A 24,550-nucleotide genomic window follows, 5' to 3' on the forward strand; every position below is an offset into this window, starting at 1 on the left:
TCTTGTCATTATCACTGGCCAAAAGAAGGCCAGGATTTTCCCAAGTAAAATCATAGTAGCCCCACTCCGCCCGTAAACTTTCATGATAAATGACTATATTCCAGATAATGTTTAGAGATGATGATGGCACTTAAATCAACACCTGAACCTACTCAGATTAAATACAGATATTTTCACTGGAAGGAATTCCTTAGCAAGGAAGAATGTGTAACTCTGGAAGGCTACTGCTTGAATTCTCCTCTGGAAATCCGAGACAGGGTTGTGAAATAGCTGACAGTACAGCTGAGTTGGTTGCAGGAAGTGAAAGGCCTCATCAGGTCTTAGGAGTTCTGGGGGACTGTTTTATATTTAGGTGAGAAAGCTGATCTTGGCATAATTGATACATAGAAAGTTATTGAATTGAGGTGGGAAACAAAATCATAAGAAATCCTTGGGCAATATCTGAAAGAGCATTTAATTCTCTGTCACTCAAGAAAAGGAAACAGTTCAGCTTTCAAAATGTATCTACATTATACAGTCAGCCAATAAAACATAATCCCCACTCAAGCAATTAGAGGAGAGCGTGGGGTTGCAGTTGGGATTTTTAGCTTGGTTAAAGCAAATAAAATACAGCAGAAGGAATGAAATCAAACTTGTTGAAACTTGGATTTGCAGAAATATAAGGTAGCTTGGAGAAGATGAATTCAGGTGGAAAATGACCTTTCTATTATGTTCAGGAAAGCATTAGAATGTCAGGAGAAATGCTGGAAAAGAGATTTATTGCCATGAGCACAGTTGACAAGTTCCCTTTTGTTGAGTATCTTGGATGGAGGAAGGAAACCAGCTTTTCAGGAGGTGATTAAAAAAGCTCTAAAAAGAGTGTTCAGTAATCCACGGAGACCTGAGTGGAAGAGGAATGTGCTGCTCTTGGTCTGCTGAGAGGCTCGTGGGGGCCTCAAAGTCCCCCAGATTTGCTTATTCCTTGTCTGAATATTTGTTCTAGATGAATTACATATGATATGAGATGGTTTGGATACAACGTGTGTGTATGTGTGTATCCTTCTCACTCCCTATAGAAAATTCCTCTCCCACCACGTGTGTATTTGTGTGTATGTGTGTACGTGTGTGTGAGTATATCTATCTATATTTATATTCAGAGATGCGGAGGGGATTTTCAAAAATATAAATCATTTTTTTGTAGTAAAGTCATATAATATATGGCTTTACATTTTGAAGGCCACATTTGAGACATACACATGACTATGTGGCCTATAGGGCTAATGTTAGGAGTCCCATTTTAAAGATGAGGAAATGAAGATAAAAGAAGGGAAGTGATTTTTCCAGTGTCCTTTTCACTTTGCCACGAAACCTTTCACAGTGATCACACTTGTGATTCATAAGCGCAAACTTTAAACCCACACAGAACCTCAACACATCCTCTTTTCTTGAGCATTCTCCCTCTCTCCTTTTTAGTTTGAATATATAGCTAAAATCTGATCGAAAACTTCAACAATTCTCCATATGTTCTCACTTCCTATCCTTTTTCCTTGCTTTGTTTTTCTCCTTAGCACTTCCGACTCTTTAACACATCTTACATTTACATATTCATCTTGTTTTTTGTATGTGTTTTTCTGCTCCAGAGAATACACTCAATGAAGACAGGGAATTATTTTGAGGGGTGAGGTGAGGACTACTTTTTTCCTGCTGTATCCTCAGTGCTAAGAAAAGTACCTAGCAAATAGGAGGCACTCAAAAAATATCTGTTCAATGAATGCCACATGCATGAATGAATGAAGGCTTGAAAATAGTCCATGTAAATCTTACTAGCATCTATCTGCCACTGCTTTTTTGTAAGGGAGGGCTGCTAATTAATTACCTACAAGAAAAATAAAGAAAGAAAGTTCACTGCAGGTCCCTGGGCAATTGATGTGAAGATGATACTCCTTATTTGTTTGTCTTAGCCCTTTCTATCAGCAAGGTGTGGTGTTTGGAACCTTGCTTTTGATGGCCAAATGATGTCTCTGCTATGGCTAGGAAATTTTTTGTATGTCTTATGTCTTTGCTGCTTCCTACTCTCTTTTCTCCTTTCTCTCATGTGTGCACAACCCTCAGGAAATGCCCTCTGCCTACACCCAGCCAGGAATGCATTTTTCCTGGACCAGTGCCTTTTATTTAGGATCTTTCCAGGCCTTTTTTCCCTTCATTAAAATTTATCTACCCTTTTCCCCATTCCCTCTGGTGTCTACTTTCCATACTGTTTTGTGCTTCCTAGGTAATACATTTTAATTTTGTTAGAATCAAATAGTATTGGAATTACAGGACCACATAGTATAGCTTCTCTTCTGGTGACCCAAATCTTTCTACGGTATTGACGAGTGAGAAGCAGTGTGAGTGAAAACTCAGTCTCTGGACATAAGACAGATGTGCTTTCTGCCTTTCACGAATTATGTTACTTTGGGCAAATTACTTAACCTCTCTAAGCTTCAGGCCCTTCATTTAAGAATGAAAACAAAATAGATTTCATCGCCCAGGGCCACTGTATTAAATAGAGTATACAGGACAGTGTATCGAATAATTTCATGCCAGTAGTAACCACTAATAAATATTAGTCATTTCTAGTAATGTCCTTGATAAATGGCCTCCCAGATTCCATTTCAATGCCATCAGTGTTGGGAAAGAGATCACTCCTTTCTTGAGTCAATCAGTTCTTTTTGAAGATACATTGTCCACCTCCTGTAAAGATCCTTTATAATTAGCCCAAACTTACTCCCTAATAGCTTCCACCCATTGCCCCCCCAGTGTTTACCTGAAGAAACACAGAGTAGGAATGTGCTGCTATGGTCTGAATGTTTGTATCCCACTCCCCCAAATTCATATGTTGAAGCCCTAACCCTCAGTGCTATGGTATTTGGAGATAGGGCTTTTGGGAGATAGTTTAATGTAGATGAGATCAGGAGAGTGACTCCCTCATGATGGATTAGTGCCTTAAAAAGAAGAGCAAGAGACAAGAGAGTTCGCTCTCCATGAGCATGCACTGAGGAAAGACATGTGAACATACAGCGAAATGGCAGTCACTGCAAACCAGGAAGAGCGTCCTCACCAAGAACCAAATCTATTGGCACCTTGGGCTTGGGCTTTCCAGCCTCTGGAATTGGGAAAAATAAACATCTGTTGTTTAAGTCACCCAGTCTACGGTATTTTGTTATAGTAGCCTGAGATAAGACATGTACCTTCTCTTTCATAAAATTTTTTTAAAGTTTCTAAAGCAATTTTTATAGCCCATTTATACCTTCTCCATTTTTAGCTAAGATTTTCCAGTTCCTTCAACTGCTGTTCATCTGTAGTGGTTTCTCACCCCACCACCAACTGACTCTTCACGATAACATCTAGTTTACCGATGTAGCTCTTCAAGAGCTGCACTAGAAAGATATGCAATAGCCTAATTATTGTCTAACTAATACAAATTACAAGGGAGATATTATCTCGTGTAGTCTGGACATTCTATTCTTGGTGAAGTCTGAGATCTCATTAGGGTCTTTGCCAACCATGTCACATAGTTGGAGGCACATTTATCTTGCCAACCACAAGTTAGAAACAGAGTAAGAACTCAGGTCTTTTTCACATGAAGCACTGATAAACCAGATCTAGCCTGGTCTGTACATAAGTACCTAGGAGTGTGTCTAACATCAGAGTTTAATATTTATTCCTATTAAGTCACACTAAAGGAACTTCTGGAAACAATGCCTTCAACTTATTGTTCCCAACATTTTTTTCCCCTCTCAGTGCACATTAATGATGGTATTCACATGAAATACAATCATGTGAATTTGTATTCACACCCATGATTATATGAAATTTCCATCTGCCAGTTTTAACTCCACCCTTTACTTGTCTGTGCAAAAGAGCATATTGGAACTTGAGTGAGTAAACCAAAGAACTAAATGTGAAAAGCAATATCCTAAAGTTTTTGGAAGATTACATAGGTTAATATCTTCATGATATTAGGAAAGAAAAGAATTTCTTATACAATGTCACAAAGAAAGAAAGAAAGCAAAAATAATAAAGAAAGAAGTTGAGACATTTAATTTTATTAAAACAAACAAAAACTCACCAATCCCCATGAACAGAATGAAAGTATTTGCAACATCTGTATTTGAAAAAGGGTTAGTATGTTCCCTTAAATTATAAAGAATTCTTACAAATTATTAAGAAAAAGCCAATCAATAGAAAAATGGGTAAAAGACTTAAAATATGTACTTCAAGTACATATTTAAGAAGATAAGATATTTAAGAATGGAAGATACATATTTAAGAAGAGAAGATACCTGATTGAACAAAAATCATATGAAACAAATTAGCAGTAGTAATCAGGGAAATGTAACTTAAAACTCAATGAGCTAGCATTTGACACCTGCTAGAGTTGTAAAATTTAAAATGATTGACAATGCCAAATGTGAGGGAGGAATTACAGTAATGAGAACACTCATACTCTACTGGTGGAAGTGCCAATTGATACAACCATTTTGGAAAACATTTTGGCATAACCTAGTCAAATTAAGTATGTGCATATGTTATATATTACACAAGTTAGATGTGTTACAGATCTTTAGAAGATGCTGTAAAATAAAATCTCAGTGGTATTTGCCTCTCATATAATAGTCCCAAGTGACATTTGAGGATTCTCCTATCTCATTAGTTGATCCTTTCTTAGGTCATTGTCCATATTTGCATGGTCTATAAGCTGGATTGGGGCACATCAAAGTCCCAGAGTGTGTGTGGGAAAAGGAATGAGAGCACAGAGAAGTACACATCCAATACTTTATGCCTAGGCTAGGAAGCCTCTTACTTTCTTTTCACTTAGACTCCATTGGCAAGAACATAGTCACATGGCCACAAGTGGCTGCAAGAAAGCTAGGAAATGTCTTCTCTATTTCTCTATTTTTGTGGAGTAAAAATGGGGTAAATAGTAATGAACAATCTCCATCACACCCTACCTCACAGAAATTCTACGCCTAGGATTTTGTTTCTAAATATGCACCAGGAGACATTGTACAAGAACATTCACAGCAGCATTGTTTTAGTGGCCAAAAATCTGGATTTTTTTGGATTGTCTATCTGGATTACCCGTCGACAATACACAGAATAAATTGAGGTGTACAATGGAATACAAACTAAGGGTACACATCAACATAGATGAATGTCATAGCAATGCTAAAAACATAAGCAAGTCACAGAATATACATAGGATGATCCACGCACATGAAGTTAAAAAACGGGAAAAGCTGAAAAATGTAATGTTTAGGGATACCTAATATGGGTGGTAAATTGATGAAAAACAAGAGAATGAAATCTAAAAAGTCAGGATAATAAGTAGCTGTCTTTTGTGCAAAAGGAAGTTGATGAGATTGGGAAAAAGCACTCAACAGTACTGTCATTGCTCTATTTCTTAACTAGGTGACGATTACAAAAATTTCCCCTTTTCTATTTGTATATGCTGAGCAACAAAACCTGTCCTGAAAAAGCAAATTTGAAAAGTTAATAATTTTTAAAATCCTGTACTGTAAGTGTATAAGTAACTAATTATTTGCTATATGTGGTTTGCAACACGTGTCAAGACGACATAATCATCATTTTACCCATAGGATGAATCTATAAAGGGGATTTCAGCCATTCTGGGATCAGGCTTCAGGGAAGATACTTTGGGGTTGCTGGAAAATGAGAGTTCCTTCTATCTTATAATACAGGCTCCATGTTTCTCTCTTCTGTCCTCTGGGAGGTCAACTTGTTTGGTGCCCACCTGAATGCAAATCATACAACAGAACACAAACTCCATACTAACCACAGTTCTGATTCTAGCAAGTTAACAAGCCTATGTCAGTGTTCTCATCAGCTCCTTCAGTGCAACATACTGATGAGAGCATGGTTCTAGCATCAGAGTTTCTAGGTATAAAATTCTGATTTTTCTCTGTAACCATAGACAATTTTCTTAACATCACTGTCTCTCTGTTTTTTCATCTATAAAATGGAAACTTTAATAGTACCTACTTTATAGGATAGTTGTGGGGGTTAAATAACATAATGAATAATAATTTTATACATGCCTGTTATATAGTAGGTGCCTAAAAATGTTAAGTTAAAAAATACAATGATAAAAACATTTTTTCAGTTAACAATTGGTTAATACCAAGAGATGTAATACACTGCCTGGCCAAATATAGAGTCTTTCACAATCTGTTACATATTTGAAAAAACTAGGTTTAACATATGATAATCCTGGCATGTAATGGGTGCTCAATAAATCTTAGCTTCCTTTTATTTTTGGATATATGGAAGCTTTGTCCTATTTCTTTCAATATGTTATTACCCATGAATCTACTAATTAGAATCACAAATTGTAATTAGGGGGTAGAATATCCTACAACCTCTCTGAAGTGTTGAAAATTTTTGTTTTAAAATTTTTGCTTATGTCTGGAGGTCAGAATCTCAAGGGGTCAATGATGTAAAATATAATAATGTAAAATTAAATGGGATAACTATATGTAAGCTTCCAGAACTGTAATGGTATATTGTAGGAACTTGATACACTTGAATTATTTTTTCCTCATCCGGACTTGCTTTAGATGCTGTATAAAACACTAAAATAAATCCTTAGCATATCTTTGTCTTTGGAATTTGAGCCTGATTTTTGAAAATAGTTCAAGGCCACTCAGAGCCAACTGTCATGAATAATAAAAGTGAATAAGTTGTATAATACCATTTTTGGTCAAAAATGAGTTGTGATGAAATTAATGAGACTTTTTTTTCACTCGTACAAGCTTGTAAACAGGCTCTGAAGGCAATTCCAAAAAGGAGTTCCACACGTGGTTTAGGCAATGACAATATGTTTGGAATAATTTTTAAGACTCTGATTCATCTCATCAAGTCATGTTGAGGTCCCCCAAGTGTATTACGGTCATATCAGTTTTAAAAACATTAAAATAATTCTATACCTACAACTAATAGCCCCCAACCTAAATTCCCTTGAATACAGTTCCCCCCACTTCCCAACTGCCACTGCTCATACACCAGGTTAACTCATGGTATAGCAAGGGGTCTCAAATCCTGCTTAAGGATTACAACCAGTATAAATTCTTATTGGTGGATGCCTGTGCCATTCAGTCTGCTAATTATTTTGAATGTCACTACTGTCTGTCATGCTGTCTGACCAGCAATTTCATGGTCCTGGCAATGCTCATTTTGATGTTAAGCTTGGGTAGTTTGTATAACATCAACAACAATATCTTTCTGAGATGACTAGAACAGAAAATTAGTAGTTCTTCTTTGGAATAACTGATCACCTTCAAAATTCTTTCCTTAATAAAGTGCTACACGCATCAGATTAAGAAGACTTCAGATGTATTTACCTTCAACAAATAAATGCTTTATTGCTGTTTGCAGTACAGACAGGAAAAGATCCTTAATAGTTCTGGTTAATGCCAACGCCCTTATAGATGTTAAGGTATAATTAATTCTGCCAGTGATACTTCCATGGAATTCCTGTGTATGATAAAAATAAGTAGAATAAATTCCTAGATATTTATAAAGCAAATAGTACAGATCAATCAAATCTGGAGACATGGTAGGAAAAAAAATCTTTGAAAATCCGTTTAGGTATTTATGGTCCATTTATTTTCACAATTTTCAGTGGTTTCCCATTGAACTCACCTCATTGATATTTTTATTGGTCACAGAATGGTGATTCTTTCATTTTTGTCATAAATAACCACACCTTATTGGCAATTTTCTGTTACATTTTCATTTGGCATTAATTGCAATTGCCAGCTATTGACGTCATGTGGTCATACATTCAGGTTGTGGCTGCAGTTTATATCAGCTAGTCCCAAAGAAGCTGTGTGATGAAGAGAGCACTGTGTTATCAGTGTTATAAAGAAAATGTTATAAAAAGTTTGTCTTTTTTATACTTTTTTGTATATAGATTTGAAAGTAATTCTGCTTTCCTTTTCTGTTTCTTGCATTTTGTAAGAAAGAGCAAAAAGAAAAAGCAAGGAAAAAATAGAACTCAAGAATCCTAAGATTGCTAGGATCTCCAGCACCCAACACAGTGCTTGGCATATAGGTGTTCAGTCAATGGTGAGTGAATGGAGAACTATCTAAGCATAAAAATTCTGTATCTTAAGTAGTTTCATCAGTTACTGGCTGCAGGCCCTGTGGTAGCCAAGAGTGGAGTTTGGAGCCAAGGCCCTTGACCCTCCACCACTTAATTTTTAACTTGAGAGAACTGCATGGTAGGTGATATGTGGGAGTTTTCTGGGCTCTGTTGTCAAAAGCTTTCTCATTTTGAAAAACAGAGCCGCTTTGCAAGCTATGGAGTGAAACAGTATGATAAAGATGTCCAAGTTGAGACTGATAGACTGACTTTCTTATAGTGTTGTGTTTAAAACAGCTAGAGTAGGCTAATGAACCAAGAGGAAAATGGAAACTGGAAGATGATTTAATGTTCATTGCCAAAGGAGCTAATACCTTGAGTTCTTTGTTACAAAGAGATAAAGTCTAGGGAGTAAGTGCTTCTCAACACAGCAGCATATTGATACACTATGAAGCACTGTATAGTTTCACTCATCTCTTCTCCAAGGATACAAATTTAGCGTTTATTTTAATAGTTGACTATGGTTTTATTACTTGGAAAAAAATCAAACTAGAATGATGCATGAGTTATTTATTGCTGTATAACAAGTTATCCCAATACTTAGTAAAAGCAAACATCACTGTTTCTGCAGGTCAGTAATTTGAGAGTGGATCAGCTCAGCAGTTCTGGCTCAGAGTCTCTCTTGAGACCAAGTGCAAATGTTGGCTGGGGCTATGACCATGTGAAGGCTTGACTGGGCCTGGAGGCTCCACTTCCAAGATGGCTCATTCACATAGCTAGCAAGTTGGCACTTGTTGTTGGCAAGAGACCCCGTTTCCTCCCCACATTGGCCTCTCCTCAGGGATGCGTGAGTGTTCACATGACATGGCTCTCCTCACAATGAGAGATAGGAGAGTTGGTAGTAGCGATGTCTTTATAACTTAGCCTCAGAAGTCACATATAGTCACTTCTTCGGTATTCTGTCAAGCAGATCAGCCTCAATCATTGTGGGAGGGAACTACATAAGGGTGTGAACACCAGAGAGGGATCATAATCTGGGGATCATCTTGGAGGCAACCACAAGTGCTAAAAATGTAAATGTAAACACTGTGCACTGGAGGGCTAGGAAATGGTTGTATCCTATCCTTAGTTCTCCATCTCTCTAAAAGTTTTTATTCATTTTTTGTTTAAGACTCTCTCATTTAATTCACACCATAAAACTGTAAGTGAGATATATTATTGGTCCCATTTTCAGTGAGAAAATGGAGGCCTAGAGTGATTAAGTAACTTATACTACATTATACAACTAGTAAGTGAGTTAGCATTTCAATTCACTGCCACTCAAAACAAACAAATAGATGGGAACACTGCAGCTATTTAACTAGTAAAAATAAATAAAAGATGAGATAGAGTTAGGGGGTTTATGATCACATATGAGATAATACTCAGGACAGATTTTTGCCTGAATTTCTATCAAAGCTTGATAACCTCTCTTAATCACTATGCTAGAGTCGCTTTGCATGCTGCAAACACTATTTCACTTTACTCTTGCACTCAAGTTATTTAAGTGTAGGAACAACGGATTTATAAAATTAAAATTCTAGGTAATTCATTTATAACATGAAATTTAATTGCCAGAACAATTAGATGCTTATTTTGATCTGATTAGCACATTCTCCCTCTGTAAGGAGTTAGTTACTTAACTGTATCAGTTGTGATCATCTAGATTATGCTGCTGTAACAACCTCACAATTTCAGTGTCTTGAAACAACAAAGATTTATTCTTTGCTCACACTCGTCCAACCTTTGTCAGCAGGGTGACTTCATTGTAGTGCATCAGGGAACTAGGCTGATGCAGGCTCTGTGTCACTTGCTTCCAGGGCAGAGCCAGGATATGTGGGGTCTGAGGCCTATGTGGTTTGGGGTGCCCTTTTTGAAAACCATAATACAAAATCACTAATACAGTATTAGGTATAGAGATTTCAAGTAGGCCCATGCAAATGACAGGCCCTAAAACTTAAGTTTTAAAAAATTATCTTCACAATAAATCAGCTTCATGCTTCAATGATTTCCAGGTCAGGGAAAAACAATGCGGTGAATCACACACTGTTCAGCTTCAGTCTGAAAGTGACACAGCCCAAGTTCAAAGTGGGTTGGGAAGCATAATTCTACCATGTGTCCCCAAGGAGGAGATCTGGGAATATTTGGTAAACAGCAGTAATAATTACTACAAGAATCAAGGAGCAGAGGCAGGAGAGAGACATGATTTGAATGCATGGTCGTATTACTTTTAAACTTGATGCATCCACTTGTCCATTTGTGCCAAATGTCATTACTTACCTCTCAAACAGAGTGGAACCACAAGTGAGCTTTCCTGGGTCTCCCTCTCAAGGATAGCACAAAGATGAGTACAGGCAATGTTTGTTTCATACATTTCAATTTTTTCCCTTTTCTTTTAAAAGTGATCAGTTCCTTTTCATATAGATACATTCTTTCTTAACTATTATACTATTTTTGTCAGGTTAAATGACATATCTATAGATATATATACAGATATAGTACTATAGATATAATACTACAGTATACTTATATATATACATGTATATTATATACACATATATATGGTATATGGTTTGTGTGTATATATATATATAAATACATACTCTGTATATGTTGCAGTTGACCCTTGAAAAATGTGGTGATTAGGGGCTCCCAGCCCCGGAACAGTCGAAAATCTAGATAACACTTGTAGTTAGCCCTCTGTATCTGTGGTTGCATGCCCATGTGGAACCAACTGTGGATAATGTAATAACGTAATATTTATTATTGAAAAAAAATCTGTATATAAATGGACCTGTGCAATTCAAACTCATGTTGTTCAAGGGTCAAATGTATACTATACATATATAGTATATATAGAGATATATTTATAGTTTAGATAGTATATATAAATGTATGTGTGTATATATATATACACACAGTATAGCTATATATAGTATACTATATAATAGCATATATACTATATATTATAAATACTATAGATATATAGACAGATGCTATAGATTTATACAGCATTCAATAGATAAGTGCTGTATACTATAGATATGTAAACATATAGGTATACTATATTTTATCAAGGTGTTTTGGTCTCTTTAATGTGGTTTTACATATAATCTTTGTTACTATATATTGATGTTTTAGTTTGTTGCAGAATCACCTTTCTTTCAAATTCTTGGAAATGTACTGCCTAAAGTCTCTTTTCATCTTCTTATAATGATGCCCATACCCCAAATTAGCAAGTATGATTGCTCTGAGTAATAGCTGCAACCGTGAGGATCTGAAATAGTCAGCAGAATCAGACTTAGTACAAAGAGCAGAGAAATATGTTTACCAAAAGTTGGGATTTTTTGTTTTTTATTGATATTCTGGAAAAGTAGACTACGGAGAGAGAACTCACAATTAACTACTGTTTTTGAAGTATGGATGAATTAGTGTCCTGTTTTATAGTTGTATATTGATAATTCTTTTAATGGTATTTGAAAGACAAATTACTGTGTTTACTTGCTGTTAATCTGGAACTATGCCAAAAATTCATGTATATACACATGCACATGTTAATCTATCGAAACAATTATAATAAGCCATTTGCTTTCTCTAATGTAATTTCCTGTACTCAGCTCTTAACGATCTACTTTAACAAAAAGGAGGCTGTTACTTAAATAATTTTTAAAATAATGACAACAGAAATCTTAAAATATATTGAGTACTAAGAAATGATTTAAATTCATGCTGCTTAGTTATGATATTTCACTGCCTTTTACTTAAAAAATGTATTCTCTCTATTGTTTGAGTTGAATTGTACTAAACTTTAATGTCTACTACAATGAAAAGGAGCATTGGCATAAATAATATTTGAAAAAAATAATGACCATGTTTAAAATGTATTATATGCCTTGTGTGAGGCACTAAGCTACTTAATGTGTATAATCTCATTTCATCTTCTCGTAATGACTCTATGAGGTAGATCTGGATTTTCCCCATTTTACTGACAAAGCTGAGACCTTGAGAGATTAATGAATTTGGGATCATGTAGCTAATGAGTGATAGAGTAGGCCAGCCTAATTCAGAACTGCAATATATGGTTTCACCAATTATATTATCCTTGCAAACTTCAAATCCTGAATAAATGTGTTGTCAGTAAGAGAGAGGTAATTAAGAGCCTTTTATAATAAGAAAATGATTTATCTCTAGATAACCTACAAATGGTCTTTTTTTAAAAATTTTATTTTTTTTTTTATTTATGATTTTTTTGGGGGGTACACCAAGTTCAATCATCTGTTTTTATACACATATCCCCGTATTCCCTCCCTCCCTTGACTCCCCTCCCCTCGAGTCCCCCCCACCCTCCCCGCCCCAGTCCTCTAAGGCATCTTCCATCCTAGCGTTGAACTCCCTTTGTTATACAACAACTTCCCCCTGGCTATCTATTTTACAGTTGGTAGTATATATGTGTCTGTGCTACTCTCTCGCTTCGTCTCAGCTTCCCCTTCACCCCCTGCCCCCTCCCAAACCTTGAGTTCTCCAGTCCATTCTCATATCTGTGTCCTTGTTCTTGTCACTGAGTTCATCAGTACCATTTTTAGATTCCATATATGTGAGTTAGCATACAGTATTTGTCTTTCTCTTTCTGACTTACTTCACTCTGTATGACAGACTGTAGGTCTATCCACCTCATTACATATAGCTCCATCTCATCCCTTTTTATAGCTGAGTAATATTCCATTGTATATATATGCCACATCTTCTTTATCCATTCATTTGTTGATGGGCATTTCGGTTGCTTCCATGTCCTGGCTATTGTAAATAGTGCTGCAATAAACATTATGGTACATGTTTCTTTTGGGATTATGGTTTTCTTTGGGTATATGCCCAGGAGTGGGATTACTGGATCATATGGTAGTTCTATTTGTAGTTTTTTAAGGAACCTCCAAATTGTTTTCCATAGTGGCTGTACCAACTTACAGTCCCACCAACAGTGCAGGAGAGTTCCCTTTTCTCCACACCCTCTCCAACATTTGTTGTTTCCAGATTTTGTGATGATGGCCATTCTGATCGGTGTGAGGTGATACCTCATTGTGGCTTTGACTTGCATTTCTCTGATGATTAGTGATGTTGAGCATCTTTTCATGTGTGTGTTGGCCATCTGTATGTCTTCTTTGGAGAAATGTCTATTTAGGTCTTCTGCCCATTTGTGGATTGGGTTATTTGCTTATTAAGCTTCATGAGCTGCTTGTATATTTTGGAGGTTAATCCTTTGTCCGTTGTTTCATAGGGAATTATTTTTTCCCATTCTGAGGGTTGCCTTTTAGTCTTGTTTATGGTTTCTTTTGCTGTGCAAAAGCTTTTAAGTTTCATGAGGTCCCATTTGTTTATTCTTGATTTGATTTCCATGATTCTAGGAGGTGGGTCAAAAAGGATCTTGCTTTGATGGATGTCATAGAGTGTTCTGCCTATGTTTTCCTCTAGGAGTTTTATAGTGTCTGGCCTTCCATGTAGGTCTTTAATCCATTTTGAGTTTATTTTTGTGTCTGGTGTTAGGAAGTGATCTAATTTCATTCTTTGATATGTTGCTGTCCAATGTTCCCAGCACCACTTATTGAAGAGGCTGTCTTTTTTCCATTGTATACTCGTGCCTCCTTTGTCAAAGATAAGGTGCCCATATGTGTTTGGGCTTACTTCTGAGTTCTCTATTCTAGTCCATTGATCTTCCTTTCTATTTTTGTGCCAGTACCATACTGTCTTGATCACTATGGCCTTGTAGTATAGTTTGAAGTCAGGAAGCCTGATTCCACCAACTCCATTTTTTCTTCTCAAGATTGCTTTGGCTATTCGGGGTCTTTTGCATTTCCATACAAATTGTAAGATTTCTTGTTCTAGTTCTGTGAAAAATGCCATTGGTAATTTGATTGGGATTGCATTGAATCTGTAAATTGCTTTGGGTAGTACAGTCATTTTTTTATAAGAGCAAAAAATAAAGAAGGAAAATAGAACAAACAAGCAAATGTATAAATAAAGATCAGTCAAATATAGTAACTGGTGGATGTTGGAGGAGGTCATCAAGAGGACATGACCACTGGTCGACCAGAGGGCTGGATTTTCACAAACAGAGGTGCCTCACTTCCTCCTCTGTCCTTGGAGTGTATGTTCTGCCCACTGTTCCCACAGTGGGAGCTGCTCCAAGGACATATCCTTGAGAGAATAAGATGTTGTTGAGACCATCTGGACTGAATATGTGACTGAACTCAGGTGAGTTCTCTGTATAAATTCTTAGGATTCTGGTGGGCAGGTGAGGAGATCTACAAGCCTCACATGTAAATTCCCTTGCTCATTAGAAGTGCCACCTACCAATCTGAAGTGATCTGTTTCTTTCTTTAGTCTCTTCTTGGCCTCCATGTGCAGGGGCCAGATTTTGAACCAACTATTGGCAAGCCAGCCAGGAAACTGAAGAAATGGGTCTTGGGAAAGAGGCATCTGTAGGGGGAAATCCTGGGTTGGCCATTGACTTTTGTGTGGGAAGGGATGACTCATATGTCAGGTGCTTGTGGACTGCTATGTGAGTGTGGTGAAGCCCCGAAAACACAGGCTGGTTTAATGCACTTGTGGGAGGAACTGCACATAGTACACTGTGGGAAAGAAGAGAAATGGAGAGCTGCCATGGTGCGCTGGCCTCCGATGCCCAAACAGAGGCTAAAGCTCGAGTTGCAAAGTTGGAAGGAGAGCTGAAGTTAGAGAAGGACACACAGGGTCCACTTCTCTGCTAGCTCGGGGCTGGCAGACAATGTGGGAGAATAGGATAAAGAAGTTGGAGAGCTTAGTGTGCATTTTTCAAAGCTAGGAGGGTGGATACTGCCACCGATTAAGGTCACAGCCCTTGTGACAAAGCCTAATTGGGATGCTAAGAGGTGGAACCCCTGGGAAAGTGAGGAGAGTGAAGAGGAGGAGGTTATGATGATTGACAGTGAAACGGAAAAAATGTCCCCTGCCATCTGACTCCTAATACACAGAAAAGGCAAAGTACAGCAACCACAGCCCCAGCCAGCAGGGCAGCCCCCCATTCAGGAAGCATTCATGATGAGAGGTTTTATTCCCACTGAGCTTATTGATGCAGTTGCCAAGTTCCAGGGAAAGGCCAGGGAAAGTTTCCAGATATAGTTGGTGCAGTGATAGGATAGGGGATAGAATGGCATTTCCCTGACTGGCAGGTAGCAAAGAAAATGAGCAATATCATCACACCCCTGCCCTCTGGCAGTGCTTATGTGGTGATCAGGGGTGTTCAAGGTAGCCACCCCCTTGTAGATTGGATTATTCTAGTTGCAGGGAGGCCTGGCCCAATGAGGGGGATCTTCCTGGGCATGTGAGGCCCTGGAAATCTATACAGGAGGTACAACAAATTATTAGGGAGTTGAGAATGAGACAGGCCATCTACGCTCCTGTCTTTGAAGGTTCTGATCCAGTCACATTCACTGCGGGAGTGAAAGCCAAAATACTCTAGCCTGCCCCCAGCACCTGGTGTGGGACACTGATGTCCATGCTGAGCCCAGTCATGGGACAAGACATTTATGATATTGGACAACTCACTGATGATTTGGGGGAAATTGACAAATCTTGGGAATGGATCCAGGTTGTGGGAAAGGCCCAAGTCAGAGCAGGAACTCAAAAAGCCAAAAGGCTATCCCAATAGGGTCTGAAGGGTTCAATAAAAATAACCTGGAAGCAAATATGGTTTGATTTCATGGCTGCTGGGATCCCACCTGAACAGGTAAACTGATAATCCAACACTGTGTTGGTTGACCTCGACCAGTCTTTTGAGAGGACTGAAATTGCTTCATATTGTGATCCTACATTTTACATTCACTATACTCCCTAAAGTATACCTTAATAAATATTTTATGACCAGAAAAAAATAAACAAAACAACACAAAAAAATCCCTTTATTCTTAGAACAGTGAGGTTCATCACTCTCTTTCGACTTTGAATGTGTTGATTTAGGTGTAGAAAGCCTTCAAACCTGAACGGTAGTCCAGACCTACCCCTACCATTCCTGATGCCCCAGCTGCTCCAGCAGAGGCCTCAGGGATACAGTCCTAATCGGGGTGGGTGCCTCCACAGCCCAGGTGTAGGATGCAGGCCAAGACAGACTCCAGTGAGGGCTGTTGGAGGTAGGTGGAGGCTTCATGTTGAGCTCACTATTCACTGGTCCCCCAGAAATAAGCAAAATGTGATGACTCTGTTGATACTGGAGCTGAATATACTCCAATACATGGTCCCCCCAGAAGTATTCTGGCCTCCTCAGCACCATCAATGATTATGGACAACAAATGGTTATAGTCAGAAAGGTCCCTTTGACACTGAAAATTGGGCGTTCTCCCACTGAGAATACGATGTTTTTATCTCTTCAATACCACAGAACATACTGGGCATTGATATCCTACAAGGTCAAACTCTGCACGCCTCTATGGTGAATTCTGCCTCCAGGCTAGAGTAATCAAACCAGTGCTGAGGGGAAACACCAACTGGGAACCAGTAAGCCTTCCACCCCCATGAAGAGTGGTGACTGTCAAAGAATATAAATTGCCTGGGGCATATAAGGAAATGGGAGAAACTATGCAAGAACTGCACCCAGTGGGCATTGTACCTCCTGCCCATAGTGCTTTCAACAGCCCAGTATGGCCAGTAAAAAAAAGCCAGATGGCTCATGGCAGATGCCCGTGAAGTACAGAGAACTGAACAAGGTAGTGCCTCCATCCATGTGGCCGTGCCCAAAATCGCCACTATCTTAGACACCGTGGCCCTGGTCCTAGGAGTGTATCTTACTGTACTAGACTTAGCAAATGCTTTCTTCAGTATATCCCTTGTCACTGAGTCACAAGATCAATTTGCCTTCACTTGGGAGAGACAAGGATGGACCTTTCAAGTGTTTCCCTGAGGCTACTGGCCCAGCCCCACCATATGTCATATGATATGCTAGCCTGAGATCTGTCCCTGTTCTCCTTCTCCACATTAGCAAAATGGGTTCCTTGTGCTAATGATAAACTGTTAACATGTGAGGACTTGCCTCTGCGGCGGGACACTCTGCAGACTTTGCTGGAATATCTTTGAGGGAGAGGCCGGAAAGACATGAATTCATAGAATTATCAAGGCCCAGACACTGCTGTAAAATTTTTTGGCGCCATTTGGTTGGGTAAGATGCCTGTTGTTCTGTGAATGATGTAAACTTATCCAACCCCTAAGAACATGAAAGAGATGCAAGCCTTCGTGGGGATTTTGGGGCTTTGGAAGACTTTTATTCCTCACCTGGCACAGTGCCTTCATCACTTACACCACCTGGTTAAGAAAGGGCATGCATGGGACTGAGAATCAGAGCATCAAGCCACCTTCTAGAAGGCAAAAATACTAGTGAAGCAGTCTAAAGCTCTGGGCATCTCCCTAGAAGGGTACCATCTGGACAGATGTGTCTGTGACTCTGGAAGAGATGGGATGGGTACTGTGGCAGAGAAACAGGAGGAGAGAGCATCCCTAGGATTTTGGTCCCAGCTCTGGAAGGGGGCAGATATCCCTTATACCCCACAGAGCAACAGCTCCTAGCAGTGTACACAGTACTCCTCCAGGTAGAGCTGCTGATGAAGGAACAGTGTATCCTAGTAAGAACTTCACTTCCTGTGAAGGGCTGGGTTGAGAATACAATCCATCCACCCACCTCTGCCATGACTCACACCACGTTGAGTTGAGCAGCCCACTTGCAGCAAAGGAGCACCCTGTCCACCAGCCACCGTCTCTAGAATTGTGGGTGCTACTAGGCCCTGTGGAGTACGTGGGTCTTCCAAACATAGATCCCCCTGTTCCTGTGGAGGCCCCTGCAGCCTGCAGAGAGGAAATGAAGAAATTCCCACTAACGCCTGCTATACAGATGGGTCAGGTAGGGGCAACCCATCCACATGGACTGTAGTTGCCATTCATCTCAACACTGCCACCATCTGGATGGAAACAGGAACAAACCGTAGCAGCCGGAGGGCTCAACCTAGAGGGGTTTGGTTAAAGATCACTCTTGACCCCTGGCCCTTAACTCTTTGCATTGACAATTGAGCTGTTCTAAAGGCATTAACCCTATGGTTAATGGGACAATGGGAAGCCAAGGGGTGACTGATCATGAATAAGCCATCGTGGGGTCAGCATATGTGGGAAGACATTCCGGTTCCTCTGTAAAAGCCTGAGGCAGTCCTCACTTTCTTCCCAGTCCCAGCTCATAAGAAGCGGACACCCCTGGCAATCAGGAAGCTGATGCTCTAGCTCAGGTACAAGCCCTAGCAACTGTATTGCCAAGGATGACAGATTGTTCTAGAAACACAGTGACTTGGTTAACACAGTCCAACATGTCCTGTGTGTTCTAAGTAATGCCCGAGGCAAATTCCCAAGGATGCCAAGTGCCATCCACTGGAGTTCCTAAGTGGTGAGGGATTGACCAATTGATTATGTTGGCCTCCTCCCTCTGAGTGAGGGGTCTGTTTGCCTTTGTTTGTGCGGACATGCATCTGCCTTAACCCAAGTTTGCACCAGGTAAGCCTGGCTGCCATGGTTAGAGGATTCCAGAAGCTGAGTACCATGCACAGATACCGTTGTTGAATAGACAGTGGTTAGGGGTCACATTTCAAAGGTCATGGTGTGCAAGACAAGACATTAATGTCATGGTGTGAACATGACATTAAATGGAGGTTTTCTCTCTCCTGTAAGCTGTAAGAAGCAGAGTTAATAGGAAGAATGGAATATTAAAACAGCAGATTAAATTACTACTAGGTAAAACCACTCCCGCCTGGTGGACTAAAGTGCTGTCCCAGGCTGTCACACATTTACGTGATCGACCAGTAGGGCCTGTTGCCCCATACACGAGACTGAGTGTACCTCTACTGATGCGGTGGCATCGGCCTCCCGCGCAGCCGGACAGCAGTCAAAGGAGCTGTCTCCACGCGGCTGGAGCCCCTGGCCGACCGCTCTGAGCACACGACGGAAGAGGAGGGCGTGTGAGGTTGTAAGAGTCGGTCACGAGGGTGGAGTGTTGGAGGAGGTCATCAAGAGGACATGACCTACGGCTGACCCTGGCAATCGGAGGCACCTCACACACGCCCCGCCCCTGTCCTTGGAATGTACCTTCTGCCCACCCTTCCCGCAGCTGGAGCCATTTCAAGGACGCAGCCTTGAGAGAGCAAGGTGTAGTTGAGACCATCTGGACCGAATACGTGACTGAACCCAGGTAAGGTGCCTGTGGAAACTTTTCAGATTCTGGCGGGCGGGTGGGTGTGGGCATCTTTTGCAGCGGCTGCCGCCCAGCCTCTCAAGTAAGCTGCGGTGGTTGCTTGTTAAACCTGCCACCTACCAGTCCGGAGCGGGCTGCCTCTTTCTTCTGTCTCTCCTGGCCCTCCGTGTACAGGGGCCGTTTTGGGAACCGACAGTGAAATATTCTGTTAATATCCAATATTAACTTTCATGGGAATTAAAATCCTGTTTGAATTCTTTTCTAACTTTACGGAAGCTATGATTGCAGAAGCCTGATATTATAAAATGGGTGTAAACATGGCAACTGTGCTTTTGAGATATTACTTGTAATTACTGGTAGAGATAGGGGTATTAGAAAAAAACAGCTGCAGGATTTATTGCTGTTTCAGCATGCCTGGAGAAACTAAGTACAGATTACTTAGAGTTTGCCTAAAAGATCTATGAATTAATGTTATTGTGTATTGTTTATTTTTCCTGTGCTCCTTATATTAATGTGATGAAAAAATATTCAAAAGGAGTAGGGAAATAAACGAAGAAAGATAAATTCAAAACCACAAGATATGTCTTATAAAATGAATTTCTCTCCTACCAACTCTACTGTCTTATTTACTTAAGTGCCTACTACTTGGTTTCCCATACCTCAGATACCTAATAGAACATATACAGACCGTAGGTTATCCAAATATTTAGTTTACAGGAATGTGCTTAATACTATTACCAAGTTCACTTACACATATTCCCAGTGTGTTTGAGATTAAACCATGAACATTTATAAAAAATAGTATCAGCCTATTACTGTTTCAGGACCTATAATCATGTTACAGATTATTTGGACTCCGAATTTGCAGTTAGAATCTCTATTCAGCTGTATTTATGCTACTCACACTTCATGTATCATCTTCCTTCACTCCAGTCCATGGTTGTCTCTTACTCTAAACTTTTAAAGCATACTCATTTGTAACATGCGTTTATGTCATATCCTGCTTTTTATTCGAATTCCCTAAATGGGTTTCCACATTTCAAATCATAAGAAGTTAATTGATGTAGGGGAAAGTATACTTTTTAAAAAAACCTTCACTGAGCCTAGCAATTAATATTTGTTGAATGAAGTAATAAAACACCAGTTATTCAGCCAACAAAAATCCTCTTTAGGACTTGTGTGGATGTTATGCACTTTAGTAGAAAAGAATAGGTATATACATTCATTTATTAAAAACATTTTAAACCAGAAAAACTATAGATTAAAAAACAAAAACACTTCTTTGGCACTTCTGCCTCTTACAAAGCAAACAAAGAACAGTACATGGTAAAAATAATTTCAGGAAAATAATTATTAAAAGAAAAGAATACAGCATAGAGTTGCAGCACTGGTAATTTCTGTTCAGTGTTCCATAAAGCACAAATATAGATTCTTTTAATGAAAAAGTAAAAGTGGAAAAACACAAATGTCAAAAAAATTATTTATGTCAAGGTTGAGATTTGATAGCTAGATGACTTCCTGCATATTATTAAATTAAGTCACTAGTTCATTTTCGAAAATCCATTTTCTAGGCCGTTCAACAGATGTTTACTAGTCAGTTTTAAATGGAAATGCATATTAAAATAGTTCAGATTATTAATATGCAACACAATTTGTCCAAAGATGGAAAAAATTTGATGGAGTGGCAATCTCAGCGTGTTTCTTTGAAAATAGGATTTCAAACGTGTATAAGGCACGCAAGGAAGTTGGAGGGAGGTCTTACTATTTGCCAGACACTTTTCTAAGTGCTGTTTCATGTATTCCCTCATTTATTCTAGATAATACTATGGGGTAGACATTATTATGATCCTCATTTTAGAGCTAATGAGAATGAGGTCTCTAGAAAGATAATTTAATCAAGGAACTTGTAGAGTGAGAGGATATAATAAGCTCTTCTAGGTGCTATTTCCTGCCAACACTTCCATGCTTTTGTTTACTGTCACTATTTTCTCTGCTTGCAATATACTTAACCTGCTGGTTCTTTGTCTGTAAACTCTCTTTCATTCTTCAAAACTCACTAATATCACCTCGTGCTTACTTCTCCTTCATGAGGGCTCGCAGACAGAACACTTACTGCCCTGCACTGAATTATCTGTTGAATTTACCTGGGGCAGCTTTCACTTGGCTGTTAAACTGCTGAGGGCAGAGACCTCGGCTTACTCACCTTTAGTCTTAGCTGCGGTTCCCTGTAAAACAGAACCTGTTATGTGCTATACTTTACAGAAAGATGCAATTTCAGGGCAGAAAGAGTGTGTGAAAGGGGAAGTGGGACAGGGAAGGGGGTGGGGAGAAAATCTAAGGCTGTAGTTCCGAGCTGGTCACAACTTCACAAGACAATGAAGCTGGTTGCTCAGCCACATGGGATGTCTTTCGGGGCTGCCACGTGGAAACACTACACCTTGGAAGAGTCACCTAGGAGGAAGAAGGATGGGGAGTTTGTTTCCTTCTTCCTTCCTGTCTTGTGTCTTTCACTGCTTAGAGTTGGACCCCTTGGATGTTACCACTCTCTGAGCTTCTGAATTGTTCCCTGGCGCCCAAAGGGCAGCACTGCACCTGATCCTCAAAGTAGTGGAAGGAGCCATCATTTAACACTTTCATTTCTTTGTTCATTGTGGCTTTTCATTAATTTGATTTTTTAAAAATTTATTTTTATTTATTTATTTATTTATTTATTTATTTATTTATTAAGCTCTTTATTGGAACATAATTGCTTTACACTCTTGTGCCAGTTTTTGCTGTACAACAAAGTGAATCACCTGTATTTATACATATATCCCATATCCCCTCCTCCCCACGACTCCTTCCCACCCTCCCTAAGTCATCACCCATCATTGAGCTGATCTCCCTGTGTTATGCAGCAGCTTCCCACTAGCTATCCATTTTACATTTGCTAGTGTATATATGTCAATGCTACTCTCTCACTTCATCCCAGCTTCCCCTTCACCCTCCACCCCAGGTCCTCAAGTCTGTTCTCTATATCTGCATCTTTATTCTTGCCCTGTCACTGGGTTCATCAGCACCGATTTTTTAGATTCCGTATACATGAGTTAGCATACGGTATTTGTTCTTCTCTTTCTGACTTACTTCACTCTGTATGACAGACTTTAGGTCTATCCACCTCACTACAAATAACTCAATTTCATTCCGTTTTATGGCTGAGTAGTATTCCATTGTATATATGTGCCACATCATCTTTATCCATTCATCTGTTGATGGGCATTTAGGTTGCTTCCATGTCCTGGCTATTGTAAATAGTGCTGCAGTGAACATTGTAGTACATGTTTCTTTGTGAATTATGGTTTTCTCTGGGTATATGCCCAGTAGTGGGATTGCTGGGTCATATGGTAGTTCCATTTTTAGTTTTTTAAGGAACCTTCATATTGTTTTCCATAGTGGCTGTACCAATTTACATTCCCACCAACAGTGCAGGAGGATTCCTTTTCTCTGCACCCTCTCCAGCATTTATTGTTGTTAGATTTTTTGATGATGGCCATTCTAAGCAGTGTGAGGTGATACCTCATTGTGGCTTTGACTTGCATTTCTCTAATGATTAGTGATGTTGAACATCTTTTCATGTGTTTGTTGGCCATCTGTCTGTCTTCTTTGGAGAAATGTCTATTTAGGTCTTCTGCCCATTTTTGGATGGGATCATTTGCTTTTTTGATATTGAGCTGCATCAGCTGCTTGTATATTTTAGAGATTAATCCTTTGTCAGTTGCTTCGTTGGCAAATATTTTCTCCCATTCTGAGGGTTGCCTTCTTGTCTTGTTTATGGTTTCTTTCACTGTGCAAAAGCTTTTAAGTTTCATGAGGTCCCATTTGTTTATTTCTGATTTTATTTCCTTGATTCTAGGAGGTGGGTCAAAAAGGATCTTGCTTTGATTTGATTTTTAAAAAATATTGCATTAAAATATACTTTTTGCAACCACTTAAATTTTGTCTTACCCTAGTCTCAAACCTTCTATATAAGTGTGTATTCCTACAGGTGTAGGCTTTTCAACACAGCACTAGTTTAAAGTAGACAATTTGCAAATCACCAGATGCAGGAATTCAAAAATCCCCAGGCTTCAGACAAAGCCAGAATCACCCTAAGTCACTTTCATCAATTAATCAATCAATTCATTAATTCAACAACTGTGTATTAATGTTAAGGTTCTATGTGCCAATAAAGGTGTTAGGAGACAGCTGTGAAAATGACACTGAAACTGTCATATCTAAAAATTTAATTTCTATTGTGATAACCTTTAATTATTTTCCTGGAAATTTGTATTGGTGCATAACTAGTCTGTCTGCCTTATGTAATTAAAATATATGACATACCCAGTGCTTTTCAAGGGGACCCAATGCATCATGCTCGACTGTTTGCTTTCACATCAAAATTACCATTTTATGGAAAAATACTGAAGGCAAAGTCTATAAGCATGTCCTACTCAAAAACACTTACTCAAATAACTTTCAATTAAAAACATGTTTTTGGTTGACAGAAACCTCATATTCAAGTATATATACTATTGCAGGATCTTACGTGCTAATGTTCTAAATTTTTCCTTTATACTTGATATATGACTTCTGTCAAAATTTATATTTTGTTGAGTTTGCATATTTGTTTTATTCTTCACTTTTCTTCTCACTGCTTATGTTACATGACAGAAAACAGGAAAAATATATTTATATACTGTTTATTATATTTCAAAGAGAGATAATGACCTAACTGTATAGAGTTCAGAGAAGGGTAATGGTAAGGAATTTTCTTGTAGCTGAACTTCCCAGGTTCAAATACTAATGTCCAAACTCACTAATATACAACTTATGCACTAATATACTACTTATGCACTAATATACTAATATAGCTCACTAGTATACGAAGTATACTGCTGTCATTCTAAGGAAAAGAAATAACTTGAAGCAGAAATTGATTCATTACTGCAACATAATTATTTAAGCAAAACTCCAGTTGTTTTGGAGTTGATATCGAGGACATGCTATACTAGATAATGAGCAGATGCAGACTTGAATGAGTGACTAAGAACATATGGTAAGGAGAAACTCAGGAAGATGAGCTAGATATCATTGGGAATTTTAAATGAGTTGAGGGAAAA

Source organism: Hippopotamus amphibius, chromosome 10 (assembly GCF_030028045.1).
Source record: "Hippopotamus amphibius kiboko isolate mHipAmp2 chromosome 10, mHipAmp2.hap2, whole genome shotgun sequence".
NCBI classification, from domain to species: Eukaryota; Metazoa; Chordata; class Mammalia; order Artiodactyla; family Hippopotamidae; genus Hippopotamus; species Hippopotamus amphibius.